Source organism: Astyanax mexicanus, chromosome 7 (assembly GCF_023375975.1).
Source record: "Astyanax mexicanus isolate ESR-SI-001 chromosome 7, AstMex3_surface, whole genome shotgun sequence".
NCBI lineage: Eukaryota > Metazoa > Chordata > Actinopteri > Characiformes > Acestrorhamphidae > Astyanax > Astyanax mexicanus.
Window position 1 is genome coordinate 14,354,201 of NC_064414.1, and position 16,134 is coordinate 14,370,334.

Sequence of the window (16,134 nt, forward strand, 5' to 3'; positions counted from 1 at the left end):
ACATGCTAACCCCTCCAAAAGCCAGCGGGAAACTTTTTATTTTGCAACTTCCTGTCAAAATGGCCGACTTCCTGTTGGGCGGAGTCAAATAAAACCTAGTGATTCTTGTTGTTTATGAGGAGGTCAATGAGCGTACCAAAGTTGGTGCACGTTGGACAAACTTCATCCCGGCCACTGCCGACGTTTGGGGGCGCTATAGAGCTCCTGAACAACGCCAAAGTCCAGCCTCTATGGAACTTTAAAATTTTCGCCGAGCTTGAGGTCTGTGCCAAAATGCGTGAGTTTTCGAGTATCGGAAATGCCTCAAAAATGGACGCAAAGAGGCAGAATAATAATAATAATAATAATAAACGGACCAAAAACAATAGGGCTTTGCACCTCCGGTGCAGGCTTCGCCTGCGCCTTCGGTGCTCGGGCCCTAATAAACATTCCAAAAACAATAGGGCTTTGCACCTCCGGTGCAGGCTTCGCCTGCGCCTTCGGTGCTCGGGCCCTAATAATAATAATAATAATAAACGGACCAAAAACAATAGGGCTTTGCACCTCCGGTGCAGGCTTCGCCTGCGCCTTCGGTGCTCGGGCCCTAATTAGCACCAGGTATTAAACCACTGAGCCCGCTACACTCCCAATCACACACTCCTCATCTGTTCCTCACCCGCTGACTCACTCCTCACCCGATCACACACTTCTCATCTGCTCCTCACCTGCTCACTCACTCCTCACCCAATCACACACTCCTCATCTGTTCCTCACCTGCTCACTCACTCCTCACCCAATCACACACTTCTCATCTGCTCCTCACCTGCTCACTCACTCCTCACCCAATCACACACTCCTCATCTGTTCCTCACCTGCTCACTCACTCCTCACCCAATCACACACTTCTCATCTGCTCCTCACCCGCTCACTCACTCTTCACCCAATCACACACTCCTCATCTGCTCCTCACCCGCTCACTCACTCCTCACCCAATCACACACTCCTCATCTGCTCCTCACCCACTCACTCACTCTTCACCCAATCACATTCTCATCTGCTCCTCACCCGCTCACTCACTCCTCACCCAATCACACACTCCTCATCTGCTCCTCACCCGTTCACTCACTCCTCACCCAATCACACACTTCTCATCTGCTCCTCACCCGCTCACTCACTCTTCACCCAATCACATTCTCATCTGCTCCTCACCCGCTCACTCACTCCTCACCCAATCACACACTCCTCATCTGCTCCTCACCCGCACACTCACTCCTCACCCAATCACACACTCCTCATCTGCTCCTCACCCAATCACACACTCCTCATCTGCTCCTCACCCAATCACACACTCCTCATCTGCTCCTCACCCGCTCACTCCCTCCTCACCCAATCACACACTCCTCATCTGCTCCTCACCTGCTCACTCACTCCTCACCCAATCACACACTTCTCATCTGCTCCTCACCCGCTCACTCACTCCTCACCCAATCACACACTCCTCATCTGCTCCTCACCCGCTCACTCACTCCTCACCCAATCACACACTTCTCATCTGCTCCTCACCCGCTCACTCACTCCTCACCCAATCACACACTCCGCATCTGCTCCTCACCCGCTCAATCACTCCTCACCCAATCACACACTCCTCATCTGCTCCTCCCTCGCTCACTCACTCCTCACCCAATCACACACTCCTCATCTGCTCCTCGCCCGCTCACTCACTCCTCACCCAATCACACACTCCTCATTTGCTCCTCACCCGCTCACTCACTCCTCACCCAATCACACACTCCTCATCTGCTCCTCACCCGCTCACTCACTCTTCACCCAATCACATTCTCATCTGCTCCTCACCCGCTCACTCACTCCTCACCCAATCACACACTCCTCATCTGCTCCTCACCCGCTCACTCACTCCTCACCCAATCACACACTCCTCATCTGCTCCTCACCCAATCACACACTCCTCATCTGCTCCTCACCCAATCACACACTCCTCATCTGCTCCTCACCCGCTCACTCCCTCCTCACCCAATCACACACTCCTCATCTGCTCCTCACCTGCTCACTCACTCCTCACCCAATCACACACTTCTCATCTGCTCCTAACCCGCTCACTCACTCCTCACCCAATCACACACTTCTCATCTGCTCCTCACCCGCTCACTCACTCCTCACCCAATCACACACTCCTCATCTGCTCCTCACCTGCTCACTCACTCCCAATCACACACTCCTCATCTGCTCCTCACCCGCTCACTCACTCCTCACCCAATCACACACTCCTCATCTGCTCCTCACCTGCTCACTCACTCCCAATCACACACTCCTCATCTGCTCCTCACCCAATCACACACTCCTCATCTGCTCCTCACCCAATCACACACTCCTCATCTGCTCTTCACCCGCTCACTCCCTCCTCACCCAATCACACACTCCTCATCTGCTCCTCACCCGCTCACTCACTCCTCACCCAATCACACACTCCTCATTTGCTCCTCACCCGCTCACTCACTCCTCACCCAATCACACACTCCTCATCTGCTCCTCACCCGCTCACTCACTCTTCACCCAATCACATTCTCATCTGCTCCTCACCCGCTCACTCACTCCTCACCCAATCACACACTCCTCATCTGCTCCTCACCCGCTCACTCACTCCTCACCCAATCACACACTCCTCATCTGCTCCTCACCCAATCACACACTCCTCATCTGCTCCTCACCCAATCACACACTCCTCATCTGCTCCTCACCCAATCACACACTCCTCATCTGCTCCTCACCTGCTCACTCCCTCCTCACCCAATCACACACTCCTCATCTGCTCCTCACCTGCTCACTCACTCCTCACCCAATCACACACTTCTCATCTGCTCCTCACCTGCTCACTCACTCCTCACCCAATCACACACTTCTCATCTGCTCCTCACCCGCTCACTCACTCCTCACCCAATCACACACTCCTCATCTGCTCCTCACCCGCTCACTCACTCCCAATCACACACTCCTCATCTGCTCCTCACCCGCTCACTCACTCCTCACCCAATCACACACTCCTCATCTGCTCCTCACCTGCTCACTCACTCCCAATCACACACTCCTCATCTGCTCCTCACCCAATCACACATTCCTCATCTGCTCCTCACCCAATCACACACTCCTCATCTGCTCCTCACCCGCTCACTCCCTCCTCACCCAATCACACACTCCTCATCTGCTCCTCACCTGCTCACTCACTCCTCACCCAATCACACACTTCTCATCTGCTCCTCACCCGCTCACTCACTCCTCACCCAATCACACACTTCTCATCTGCTCCTCACCCGCTCACTCACTCCTCACCCAATCACACACTCCTCATCTGCTCCTCACCCGCTCACTCACTCTTCACCCAATCACATTCTCATCTGCTCCTCACCCGCTCACTCACTCCTCACCCAATCACACACTCCTCATCTGCTCCTCACCCGCTCACTCACTCCTCACCCAATCACACACTCCTCATCTGCTCCTCACCCAATCACACACTCCTCATCTGCTCCTCACCCGCTCACTCACTCTTCACCCAATCACACACTTCTCATCTGCTCCTCACCCGCTCACTCACTCCTCACCCAATCACACACTCCTCATCTGCTCCTCACCCGCTCACTCACTCCTCACCCAATCACACACTCCTCATCTGCTCCTCACCCGCTCACTCACTCCTCACCCAATCACACACTCCTCATCTGCTCCTCATCCGCTCACTCACTCCTCACCCAATCACACACTCCTCATCTGCTCCTCACCCGCTCACTCACTCCTCACCCAATCACACACTCCTCATCTGCTCCTCACCCGCTCACTCACTCTTGACCCAATCACATTCTCATCTGCTCCTCACCCGCTCACTCACTCCTCACCCAATCACACACTCCTCATCTGCTCCTCACCCGCTCACTCACTCCTCACCCAATCACACACTCCTCATCTGCTCCTCACCCGCTCACTCACTCCTCACCCAATCACACACTCCTCATCTGCTCCTCACCCAATCACACACTCCTCATCTGCTCCTCACCCAATCACACACTCCTCATCTGCTCCTCACCCGCTCACTGCCTCCTCACCCATTCACACACTCCTCATCTGCTCCTCACCTGCTCACTCACTCCTCACCCAATCACACACTTCTCATCTGCTCCTCACCCGCTCACTCACTCCTCACCCAATCACACACTTCTCATCTGCTCCTCACCCGCTCACTCACTCCTCACCCAATCGCACACTCCTCATCTGCTCCTCACCCGCTCACTCAGTCCCAATCACACACTCCTCATCTGCTCCTCACCCGCTCACTCACTCCTCACCCAATCACACACTCCTCATCTGCTCCTCACCTGCTCACTCACTCCCAATCACACACTCCTCATCTGCTCCTCACCCAATCACACACTCCTCATCTGCTCCTCACCCAATCACACACTCCTCATCTGCTCCTCACCCGCTCACTATCTCCTCACCCAATCACACACTCCTCATCTGCTCCTCACCCGCTCACTCCCTCCTCACCCAATCACACACTCCTCATCTGCTCCTCACCTGCTCACTCACTCCTCACCCAATCACACACTTCTCATCTGCTCCTCACCCGCTCACTCACTCCTCACCCAATCACACACTTCTCATCTGCTCCTCACCCGCTCACTCACTCCTCACCCAATCACACACTCCTCATCTGCTCCTCACCCGCTCACTCACTCTTCACCCAATCACATTCTCATCTGCTCCTCACCCGCTCACTCACTCCTCACCCAATCACACACTCCTCATCTGCTCCTCACCCGCTCACTCACTCCTCACCCAATCACACACTCCTCATCTGCTCCTCACCCAATCACACACTCCTCATCTGCTCCTCACCCGCTCACTCACTCTTCACCCAATCACACACTTCTCATCTGCTCCTCACCCGCTCACTCACTCCTCACCCAATCACACACTCCTCATCTGCTCCTCACCCGCTCACTCACTCCTCACCCAATCACACACTCCTCATCTGCTCCTCACCCAGTCACACACTTCTCATCTGCTCCTCACCCACTCACACACTCCTCACCCAATTACACACTTCTCATCTGCTCCTCACCCGCTCACTCACTCCCAGTCACACACTTCTCATCTGCTCCTCACCCACTCACACACTCCTCACCCAATTACACACTTCTCATCTGCTTCTCACCCGCTCACTCACTCCCAATCACACACTCCTCATCTGCTCCTCACCCGCTCACTATCTCCTCACCCAATCACACACTCCTCATCTGCTCCTCACCTGCTCACTCACTCCTCACCCAATCACACACTTCTCATCTGCTCCTCACCCGCTCACTCACTCCTCACCCAATCACACACTTCTCATCTGCTCCTCACCCGCTCACTCACTCCTCACCCAATCACACACTCCTCATCTGCTCCTCACCCGCTCACTCACTCCCAATCACACACTCCTCATCTGCTCCTCACCCGCTCACTCACTCCCAATCACACACTCCTCATCTGCTCCTCACCCGCTCACTCACTCCTCACCCAATCACACACTCCTCATCTGCTCCTCACCTGCTCACTCACTCCCAATCACACACTTCTCATCTGCTCCTCACCCGCTCACTCACTCCTCACCCAATCACACACTTCTCATCTGCTCCTCAACCGCTCACTCACTCCTCACCCAATCACACACTTCTCATCTGCTCCTCACCTGCTCACTCACTCCTCACACACTTCTCATCTGCTCCTCACCCGCTCACTCACTCCTCACCCAATCACACACTTCTCATCTGCTCCTCACCTGCTCACTCACTCCTCACCCAATCACACACTTCTCATCTGCTCCTGACCCGCTCACTCACTCCTCACCAAATCACACACTTCTCATCTGCTCCTCACCCGCTCACTCACTCCCAATCACATACTTCTCATCTGCTTCTCACCCGCTCACTCACTCCCAATCACACACTCCTCATCTGCTCCTCACCCGCTCACTCCCTCCTCACCCAATCACACACTCCTCATCTGCTCCTCACCTGCTCACTCACTCCTCACCCAATCACACACTTCTCATCTGCTCCTCACCCGCTCACTCACTCACTCCCAATCACACACTCCTCATCTGCTCCTCACCCGCTCACTCACTCCTCACCCAATCACACACTCCTCATCTGCTCCTCACCTGCTCACTCACTACCCATCACACACTTCTCATCTGCTCCTCACCCGCTCACTCACTCCTCACCCAATCACACACTTCTCATCTGCTCCTCACCCGCTCACTCACTCCCAATCACACACTTCTCATCTGCTCCTCACCCACTCACACACTCCTCACCCAATTACACACTCCTCATCTGCTTCTCACCCGCTCACTCACTCCCAATCACACACTCCTCATCTGCTCCTCACCCGCTCACTCCCTCCTCACCCAATCACACACTCCTCATCTGCTCCTCACCAGCTCACTCACTCCTCACCCAATCACACACTTCTCATCTGCTCCTCACCCGTTCACTCACTCCTCACCCAATCACACACTCCTCATCTGCTCCTCACCCGCTCACTCACTCCTCACCCAATCACACACTTCTCATCTGCTCCTCACCCGCTCACTCACTCCTCACCCAATCACACACTCCTCATCTGCTCCTCACCCGCTCACTCACTCTTCACCCAATCACACACTTCTCATCTGCTCCTCACCCGCTCACTCACTCCTCACCCAATCACACACTCCTCATCTGCTCCTCACCCGCTCACTCACTCCTCACCAAATCACACACTCCTCATCTGCTCCTCACCCGCTCACTCAGTCTTCACCCAATCACATTCTCATCTGCTCCTCACCTGCTCACTCACTCCTCACCCAATCACACACTCCTCATCTGCTCCTGACCCGCTCACTCACTCCTCACCCAATCACACACTTCTCATCTGCTCCTCACCCGCTCACTCACTCCTCACCCAATCACACACTTCTCATCTGCTTCTCACCCGCTCACTCACTCCCAATCACACACTCCTCATCTGCTCCTCACCTGCTCACTCACTACCCATCACACACTTCTCATCTGCTCCTCACCCGCTCACTGACTCCTCACCCAATCACACACTTCTCATCTGCTCCTCACCCGCTCACTCACTCCCAATCACACACTTCTCATCTGCTCCTCACCCACTCACACACTCCTCACCCAATTACACACTTCTCATCTGCTTCTCACCCGCTCACTCACTCCCAATCACACACTCCTCATCTGCTCCTCACCCGCTCACTATCTCCTCACCCAATCACACACTCCTCATCTGCTCCTCACCTGCTCACTCACTCCTCACCCAATCACACACTTCTCATCTGCTCCTCACCCGCTCACTCACTCCTCACCCAATCACACACTCCTCATCTGCTCCTCACCCGCTCACTCACTCCCAATCACACACTCCTCATCTGCTCCTCACCCGCTCACTCACTCCCAATCACACACTCCTCATCTGCTCCTCACCCGCTCACTCACTCCTCACCCAATCACACACTCCTCATCTGCTCCTCACCTGCTCACTCACTCCCAATCACACACTTCTCATCTGCTCCTCACCCGCTCACTCACTCCTCACCCAATCACACACTTCTCATCTGCTCCTCACCCGCTCACTCACTCCTCACCCAATCACACACTTCTCATCTGCTCCTCACCTGCTCACTCACTCCTCACACACTTCTCATCTGCTCCTCACCCGCTCACTCACTCCTCACCCAATCACACACTTCTCATCTGCTCCTCACCTGCTCACTCACTCCTCACCCAATCACACACTTCTCATCTGCTCCTGACCCGCTCACTCACTCCTCACCCAATCACACACTTCTCATCTGCTCCTCACCCGCTCACTCACTCCCAATCACACACTTCTCATCTGCTTCTCACCCGCTCACTCACTCCCAATCACACACTCCTCATCTGCTCCTCACCCGCTCACTCACTCCTCACCCAATCACACACTTCTCATCTGCTCCTCACCCGCTCACTCACTCCCAATCACACACTTCTCATCTGCTCCTCACCCACTCACACACTCCTCACCCAATTACACACTTCTCATCTGCTTCTCACCCGCTCACTCACTCCCAATCACACACTCCTCATCTGCTCCTCACCCGCTCACTCCCTCCTCACCCAATCACACACTCCTCATCTGCTCCTCACCAGCTCACTCACTCCTCACCCAATCACACACTTCTCATCTGCTCCTCACCCGCTCACTCACTCCTCACCCAATCACACACTCCTCATCTGCTCCTCACCCGCTCACTCACTCCTCACCCAATCACACACTTCTCATCTGCTCCTCACCCGCTCACTCACTCCTCACCCAATCACACACTCCTCATCTGCTCCTCACCCGCTCACTCACTCTTCACCCAATCACACACTTCTCATCTGCTCCTCACCCGCTCACTCACTCCTCACCCAATCACACACTCCTCATCTGCTCCTCACCCGCTCACTCACTCCTCACCCAATCACACACTCCTCATCTGCTCCTCACCCGCTCACTCACTCCTCACCAAATCACACACTCCTCATCTGCTCCTCACCCGCTCACTCAGTCTTCACCCAATCACATTCTCATCTGCTCCTCACCTGCTCACTCACTCCTCACCCAATCACACACTCCTCATCTGCTCCTGACCCGCTCACTCACTCCTCACCCAATCACACACTTCTCATCTGCTCCTCACCCGCTCACTCACTCCTCACCCAATCACACACTCCTCATCTGCTCCTGACCCGTTCACTCACTCCTCACCCAATCAGACACTTCTCATCTCCTCCTCACCCGCTCACTCACTCCCAATCACACACTTCTCATCTGCTCCTCACCCGCTCACTCACTCCTCACCCAATCACACACTTCTCATCTGCTCCTCACCCGCTCACTCACTCCTCACCCAATCACACACTTCTCATCTGCTCCTGACCCGCTCACTTACTCCTCACCCAATCACACACTTCTCATTTGCTCCTCACCCGCTCACTCACTCCCAATCACACACTTCTCATCTGCTCCTCACCCACTCACACACTCCTCACCCAATCACACACTTCTCATCTGCTTCTCACCCGCTCACTCACTCCCAATCACACACTCCTCATCTGCTCCTCACCCGCTCACTCCCTCCTCACCCAATCACACACTCTTCATCTGCTCCTCACCTGCTCACTCACTCCTCACCCAATCACACACTCCTCATCTGCTCCTCACCCGCTCACTTACTCTTCACCCAATCACACACTTCTCATCTGCTCCTCACCCGCTCACTCACTCCTCACCCAATCACACACTCCTCATCTGCTCCTCACCCGCTCACTCACTCCTCACCCAATCACATTCTCATCTGCTCCTCACCCGCTCACTCACTCCTCACCCAATCACACACTCCTCATCTGCTCCTCACCTGCTCACTCACTCCCAATCACACACTCCTCATCTGCTCCTCACCCGCTCACTCACTCCCAATCACACACTCCTCATCTGCTTCTCACCCGCTCACTCACTCCTCACCCAATCACACACTCCTCATCTGCTCCTCACCTGCTCACTCACTCCCAATCACACACTTCTCATCTGCTCCTCACCCGCTCACTCACTCCTCACCCAATCACACACTTCTCATCTGCTCCTCACCCGCTCACTCACTCCTCACCCAATCACACACTTCTCATCTGCTCCTCACCTGCTCACTCACTCCTCACACACTTCTCATCTGCTCCTCACCCGCTCACTCACTCCTCACCCAATCACACACTCCTCATCTGCTCCTCACCCGCTCACTCCCTCCTCACCCAATCACACACTCCTCATCTGCTCCTCACCTGCTCACTCACTCCTCACCCAATCACACACTTCTCATCTGCTCCTCACCCGCTCACTCACTCCTCACCCAATCACACACTCCTCATCTGCTCCTCACCCGCTCACTCACTCCCAGTCACACACTTCTCATCTGCTCCTCACCCACTCACACACTCCTCACCCAATTACACACTTCTCATCTGCTCCTCACCCGCTCACTCACTCCCAGTCACACACTTCTCATCTGCTCCTCACCCACTCACACACTCCTCACCCAATTACACACTTCTCATCTGCTTCTCACCCGCTCACTCACTCCCAATCACACACTCCTCATCTGCTCCTCACCCGCTCACTATCTCCTCACCCAATCACACACTCCTCATCTGCTCCTCACCTGCTCACTCACTCCTCACCCAATCACACACTTCTCATCTGCTCCTCACCCGCTCACTCACTCCTCACCCAATCACACACTTCTCATCTGCTCCTCACCCGCTCACTCACTCCTCACCCAATCACACACTCCTCATCTGCTCCTCACCCGGTCACTCACTCCCAATCACACACTCCTCATCTGCTCCTCACCCGCTCACTCACTCCCAATCACACACTCCTCATCTGCTCCTCACCCGCTCACTCACTCCTCACCCAATCACACACTCCTCATCTGCTCCTCACCTGCTCACTCACTCCCAATCACACACTTCTCATCTGCTCCTCACCCGCTCACTCACTCCTCACCCAATCACACACTTCTCATCTGCTCCTCACCCGCTCACTCACTCCTCACCCAATCACACACTTCTCATCTGCTCCTCACCTGCTCACTCACTCCTCACACACTTCTCATCTGCTCCTCACCCGCTCACTCACTCCTCACCCAATCACACACTTCTCATCTGCTCCTCACCTGCTCACTCACTCCTCACCCAATCACACACTTCTCATCTGCTCCTGACCCGCTCACTCACTCCTCACCAAATCACACACTTCTCATCTGCTCCTCACCCGCTCACTCACTCCCAATCACACACTTCTCATCTGCTTCTCACCCGCTCACTCACTCCCAATCACACACTCCTCATCTGCTCCTCACCCGCTCACTCCCTCCTCACCCAATCACACACTCCTCATCTGCTCCTCACCTGCTCACTCACTCCTCACCCAATCACACACTTCTCATCTGCTCCTCACCCGCTCACTCACTCACTCCCAATCACACACTCCTCATCTGCTCCTCACCCGCTCACTCACTCCTCACCCAATCACACACTCCTCATCTGCTCCTCACCTGCTCACTCACTACCCATCACACACTTCTCATCTGCTCCTCACCCGCTCACTCACTCCTCACCCAATCACACACTTCTCATCTGCTCCTCACCCGCTCACTCACTCCCAATCACACACTTCTCATCTGCTCCTCACCCACTCACACACTCCTCACCCAATTACACACTCCTCATCTGCTTCTCACCCGCTCACTCACTCCCAATCACACACTCCTCATCTGCTCCTCACCCGCTCACTCCCTCCTCACCCAATCACACACTCCTCATCTGCTCCTCACCAGCTCACTCACTCCTCACCCAATCACACACTTCTCATCTGCTCCTCACCCGTTCACTCACTCCTCACCCAATCACACACTCCTCATCTGCTCCTCACCCGCTCACTCACTCCTCACCCAATCACACACTTCTCATCTGCTCCTCACCCGCTCACTCACTCCTCACCCAATCACACACTCCTCATCTGCTCCTCACCCGCTCACTCACTCTTCACCCAATCACACACTTCTCATCTGCTCCTCACCCGCTCACTCACTCCTCACCCAATCACACACTCCTCATCTGCTCCTCACCCGCTCACTCACTCCTCACCCAATCACACACTCCTCATCTGCTCCTCACCCGCTCACTCACTCCTCACCAAATCACACACTCCTCATCTGCTCCTCACCCGCTCACTCAGTCTTCACCCAATCACATTCTCATCTGCTCCTCACCTGCTCACTCACTCCTCACCCAATCACACACTCCTCATCTACTCCTGACCCGCTCACTCACTCCTCACCCAATCACACACTTCTCATCTGCTCCTCACCCGCTCACTCACTCCTCACCCAATCACACACTTCTCATCTGCTTCTCACCCGCTCACTCACTCCCAATCACACACTCCTCATCTGCTCCTCACCTGCTCACTCACTACCCATCACACACTTCTCATCTGCTCCTCACCCGCTCACTGACTCCTCACCCAATCACACACTTCTCATCTGCTCCTCACCCGCTCACTCACTCCCAATCACACACTTCTCATCTGCTCCTCACCCACTCACACACTCCTCACCCAATTACACACTTCTCATCTGCTTCTCACCCGCTCACTCACTCCCAATCACACACTCCTCATCTGCTCCTCACCCGCTCACTATCTCCTCACCCAATCACACACTCCTCATCTGCTCCTCACCTGCTCACTCACTCCTCACCCAATCACACACTTCTCATCTGCTCCTCACCCGCTCACTCACTCCTCACCCAATCACACACTTCTCATCTGCTCCTCACCCGCTCACTCACTCCTCACCCAATCACACACTCCTCATCTGCTCCTCACCCGCTCACTCACTCCCAATCACACACTCCTCATCTGCTCCTCACCCGCTCACTCACTCCCAATCACACACTCCTCATCTGCTCCTCACCCGCTCACTCACTCCTCACCCAATCACACACTCCTCATCTGCTCCTCACCTGCTCACTCACTCCCAATCACACACTTCTCATCTGCTCCTCACCCGCTCACTCACTCCTAACCCAATCACACACTTCTCATCTGCTCCTCACCCGCTCACTCACTCCTCACCCAATCACACACTTCTCATCTGCTCCTCACCTGCTCACTCACTCCTCACACACTTCTCATCTGCTCCTCACCCGCTCACTCACTCCTCACCCAATCACACACTTCTCATCTGCTCCTCACCTGCTCACTCACTCCTCACCCAATCACACACTTCTCATCTGCTCCTGACCCGCTCACTCACTCCTCACCCAATCACACACTTCTCATCTGCTCCTCACCCGCTCACTCACTCCCAATCACACACTTCTCATCTGCTTCTCACCCGCTCACTCACTCCCAATCACACACTCCTCATCTGCTCCTCACCCGCTCACTCCCTCCTCACCCAATCACACACTCCTCATCTGCTCCTCACCTGCTCACTCACTCCTCACCCAATCACACACTTCTCATCTGCTCCTCACCCGCTCACTCACTCACTCCCAATCACACACTCCTCATCTGCTCCTCACCCGCTCACTCACTCCTCACCCAATCACACACTCCTCATCTGCTCCTCACCTGCTCACTCACTACCCATCACACACTTCTCATCTGCTCCTCACCCGCTCACTCACTCCTCACCCAATCACACACTTCTCATCTGCTCCTCACCCGCTCACTCACTCCCAATCACACACTTCTCATCTGCTCCTCACCCACTCACACACTCCTCACCCAATTACACACTTCTCATCTGCTTCTCACCCGCTCACTCACTCCCAATCACACACTCCTCATCTGCTCACTCCCTCCTCACCCAATCACACACTCCTCATCTGCTCCTCACCAGCTCACTCACTCCTCACCCAATCACACACTTCTCATCTGCTCCTCACCCGCTCACTCACTCCTCACCCAATCACACACTCCTCATCTGCTCCTCACCCGCTCACTCACTCCTCACCCAATCACACACTTCTCATCTGCTCCTCACCCGCTCACTCACTCCTCACCCAATCACACACTCCTCATCTGCTCCTCACCCGCTCACTCACTCTTCACCCAATCACACACTTCTCATCTGCTCCTCACCCGCTCACTCACTCCTCACCCAATCACACACTCCTCATCTGCTCCTCACCCGCTCACTCACTCCTCACCCAATCACACACTCCTCATCTGCTCCTCACCCGCTCACTCACTCCTCACCAAATCACACACTCCTCATCTGCTCCTCACCCGCTCACTCAGTCTTCACCCAATCACATTCTCATCTGCTCCTCACCTGCTCACTCACTCCTCACCCAATCACACACTCCTCATCTGCTCCTGACCCGCTCACTCACTCCTCACCCAATCACACACTTCTCATCTGCTCCTCACCCGCTCACTCACTCCTCACCCAATCACACACTCCTCATCTGCTCCTGACCCGTTCACTCACTCCTCACCCAATCAGACACTTCTCATCTCCTCCTCACCCGCTCACTCACTCCCAATCACACACTTCTCATCTGCTCCTCACCCGCTCACTCACTCCTCACCCAATCACACACTTCTCATCTGCTCCTCACCCGCTCACTCACTCCTCACCCAATCACACACTTCTCATCTGCTCCTGACCCGCTCACTTACTCCTCACCCAATCACACACTTCTCATCTGCTCCTCACCCGCTCACTCACTCCCAATCACACACTTCTCATCTGCTCCTCACCCACTCACACACTCCTCACCCAATCACACACTTCTCATCTGCTTCTCACCCGCTCACTCACTCCCAATCACACACTCCTCATCTGCTCCTCACCCGCTCACTCCCTCCTCACCCAATCACACACTCTTCATCTGCTCCTCACCTGCTCACTCACTCCTCACCCAATCACACACTCCTCATCTGCTCCTCACCCGCTCACTTACTCTTCACCCAATCACACACTTCTCATCTGCTCCTCACCCGCTCACTCACTCCTCACCCAATCACACACTCCTCATCTGCTCCTCACCCGTTCACTCACTCCTCACCCAATCACACACTCCTCATCTGCTCCTCACCCGCTCACTCACTCCTCACCCAATCACACACTCCTCATCTGCTCCTCACCCGCTCACTCACTCCTCACCAAATCACACACTCCTCATCTGCTCCTCACCCGCTCACTCAGTCTTCACCCAATCACATTCTCATCTGCTCCTCACCCGCTCACTCACTCCTCACCCAATCACACACTCCTCATCTGCTCCTCACCTGCTCACTCACTCCCAATCACACACTTCTCATCTGCTCCTCACCCAATCACACACTTCTCATCTGCTCCTCACCCGCTCACTCACTCCTCACCCAACCACACACTTCTTATCTGCTCCTCAAACGCTCACTCACTCCCAACACACACTTCTCATCTGCTCCTCACCCACTCACTCACTCCTCACCCAATCACACACTCCTCATCTGCTCCTCACTAGGGTTGCAACGGTATGAGATTTTCACGGTATGATAACCGTCTCAGAAAATACCGCGGTATCACGGTTAACACGGTATCACAGTTTGTTACATATATTATTAAACTGACCCTTAAAGAAATTACAACAAAGGTTTTTTGTCTAATTAACTATTTATTGTAGAAACCTGGAACAACAATATAGATAATGTCTCCTTAAAAAAATAAACTGTACACCATTAGGTGAAGGAAACCTGGTTTTTCCACTACTCTTAAGGTCATTAAGGGTGTATATAATGATATATATATATATATATATATATATATATGTGTGTGTATATGTATATATATATATATATATACATATATATATATATATATATACATATACACACACACACGTGTCACACATTACATGTCCTCTAAGAAGTAAAGATCCTGTGTTTAAACTATTCAGTACAATTATTTAAGTTTAAATTATTTAATATCTGATAAACTGAGCCTGGGTCAGTGTCTGATCAACAACTGTTGTAAACGTCCGTTTTACTGCCAAGTTGGTATATAACCAGATAGAGGGGATTTATTTCTGAGTCTGGTTTTAACACATGAAAAACAGGCACGTCAGAATTTGAAAATTAACGCATGTAAATGAATGGCGTCTTTCACATCCAGTCCGGCGAGCACCTTTACACGGACACGTGAATCCGTCGTAGCACGCACTTCACGCCTGTACCTGCGTGCCCAAATTTCGGATAACTCAGCGCTTTTGCGGGCGCTTACCGCATGGGTTGTGCACGACTACAAAGAGATTTTATTTATGTTCAGATTAAAATTATAAACTAAACACATACTTTGCGCTGCACGGCGGGGTGGTGTTCTTGGAGATGGGAGAACAGGTTTGACGTATGTCCACCTTTAGCTGTGACTTTACGGCCACATTGATTACAAATCGGATAACCATCCTCGGGTGCGTTCGGCGGGTATCCGAAATAGTCCCACACTGCTGATTTTAGTTTAGCCTT

The 16,134-nt window shown here is 53.6% G+C and overlaps 1 protein-coding gene across 1 annotated transcript in view; it reads right to left on the reverse strand.

Annotated features, from left to right (window-relative positions):
• The window catches only part of plpp4 (phospholipid phosphatase 4), a 234,351-nt gene that overhangs the window by 184,923 nt on the left and 33,294 nt on the right, over positions 1 to 16,134 (reverse strand). The window lies entirely within an intron of this gene.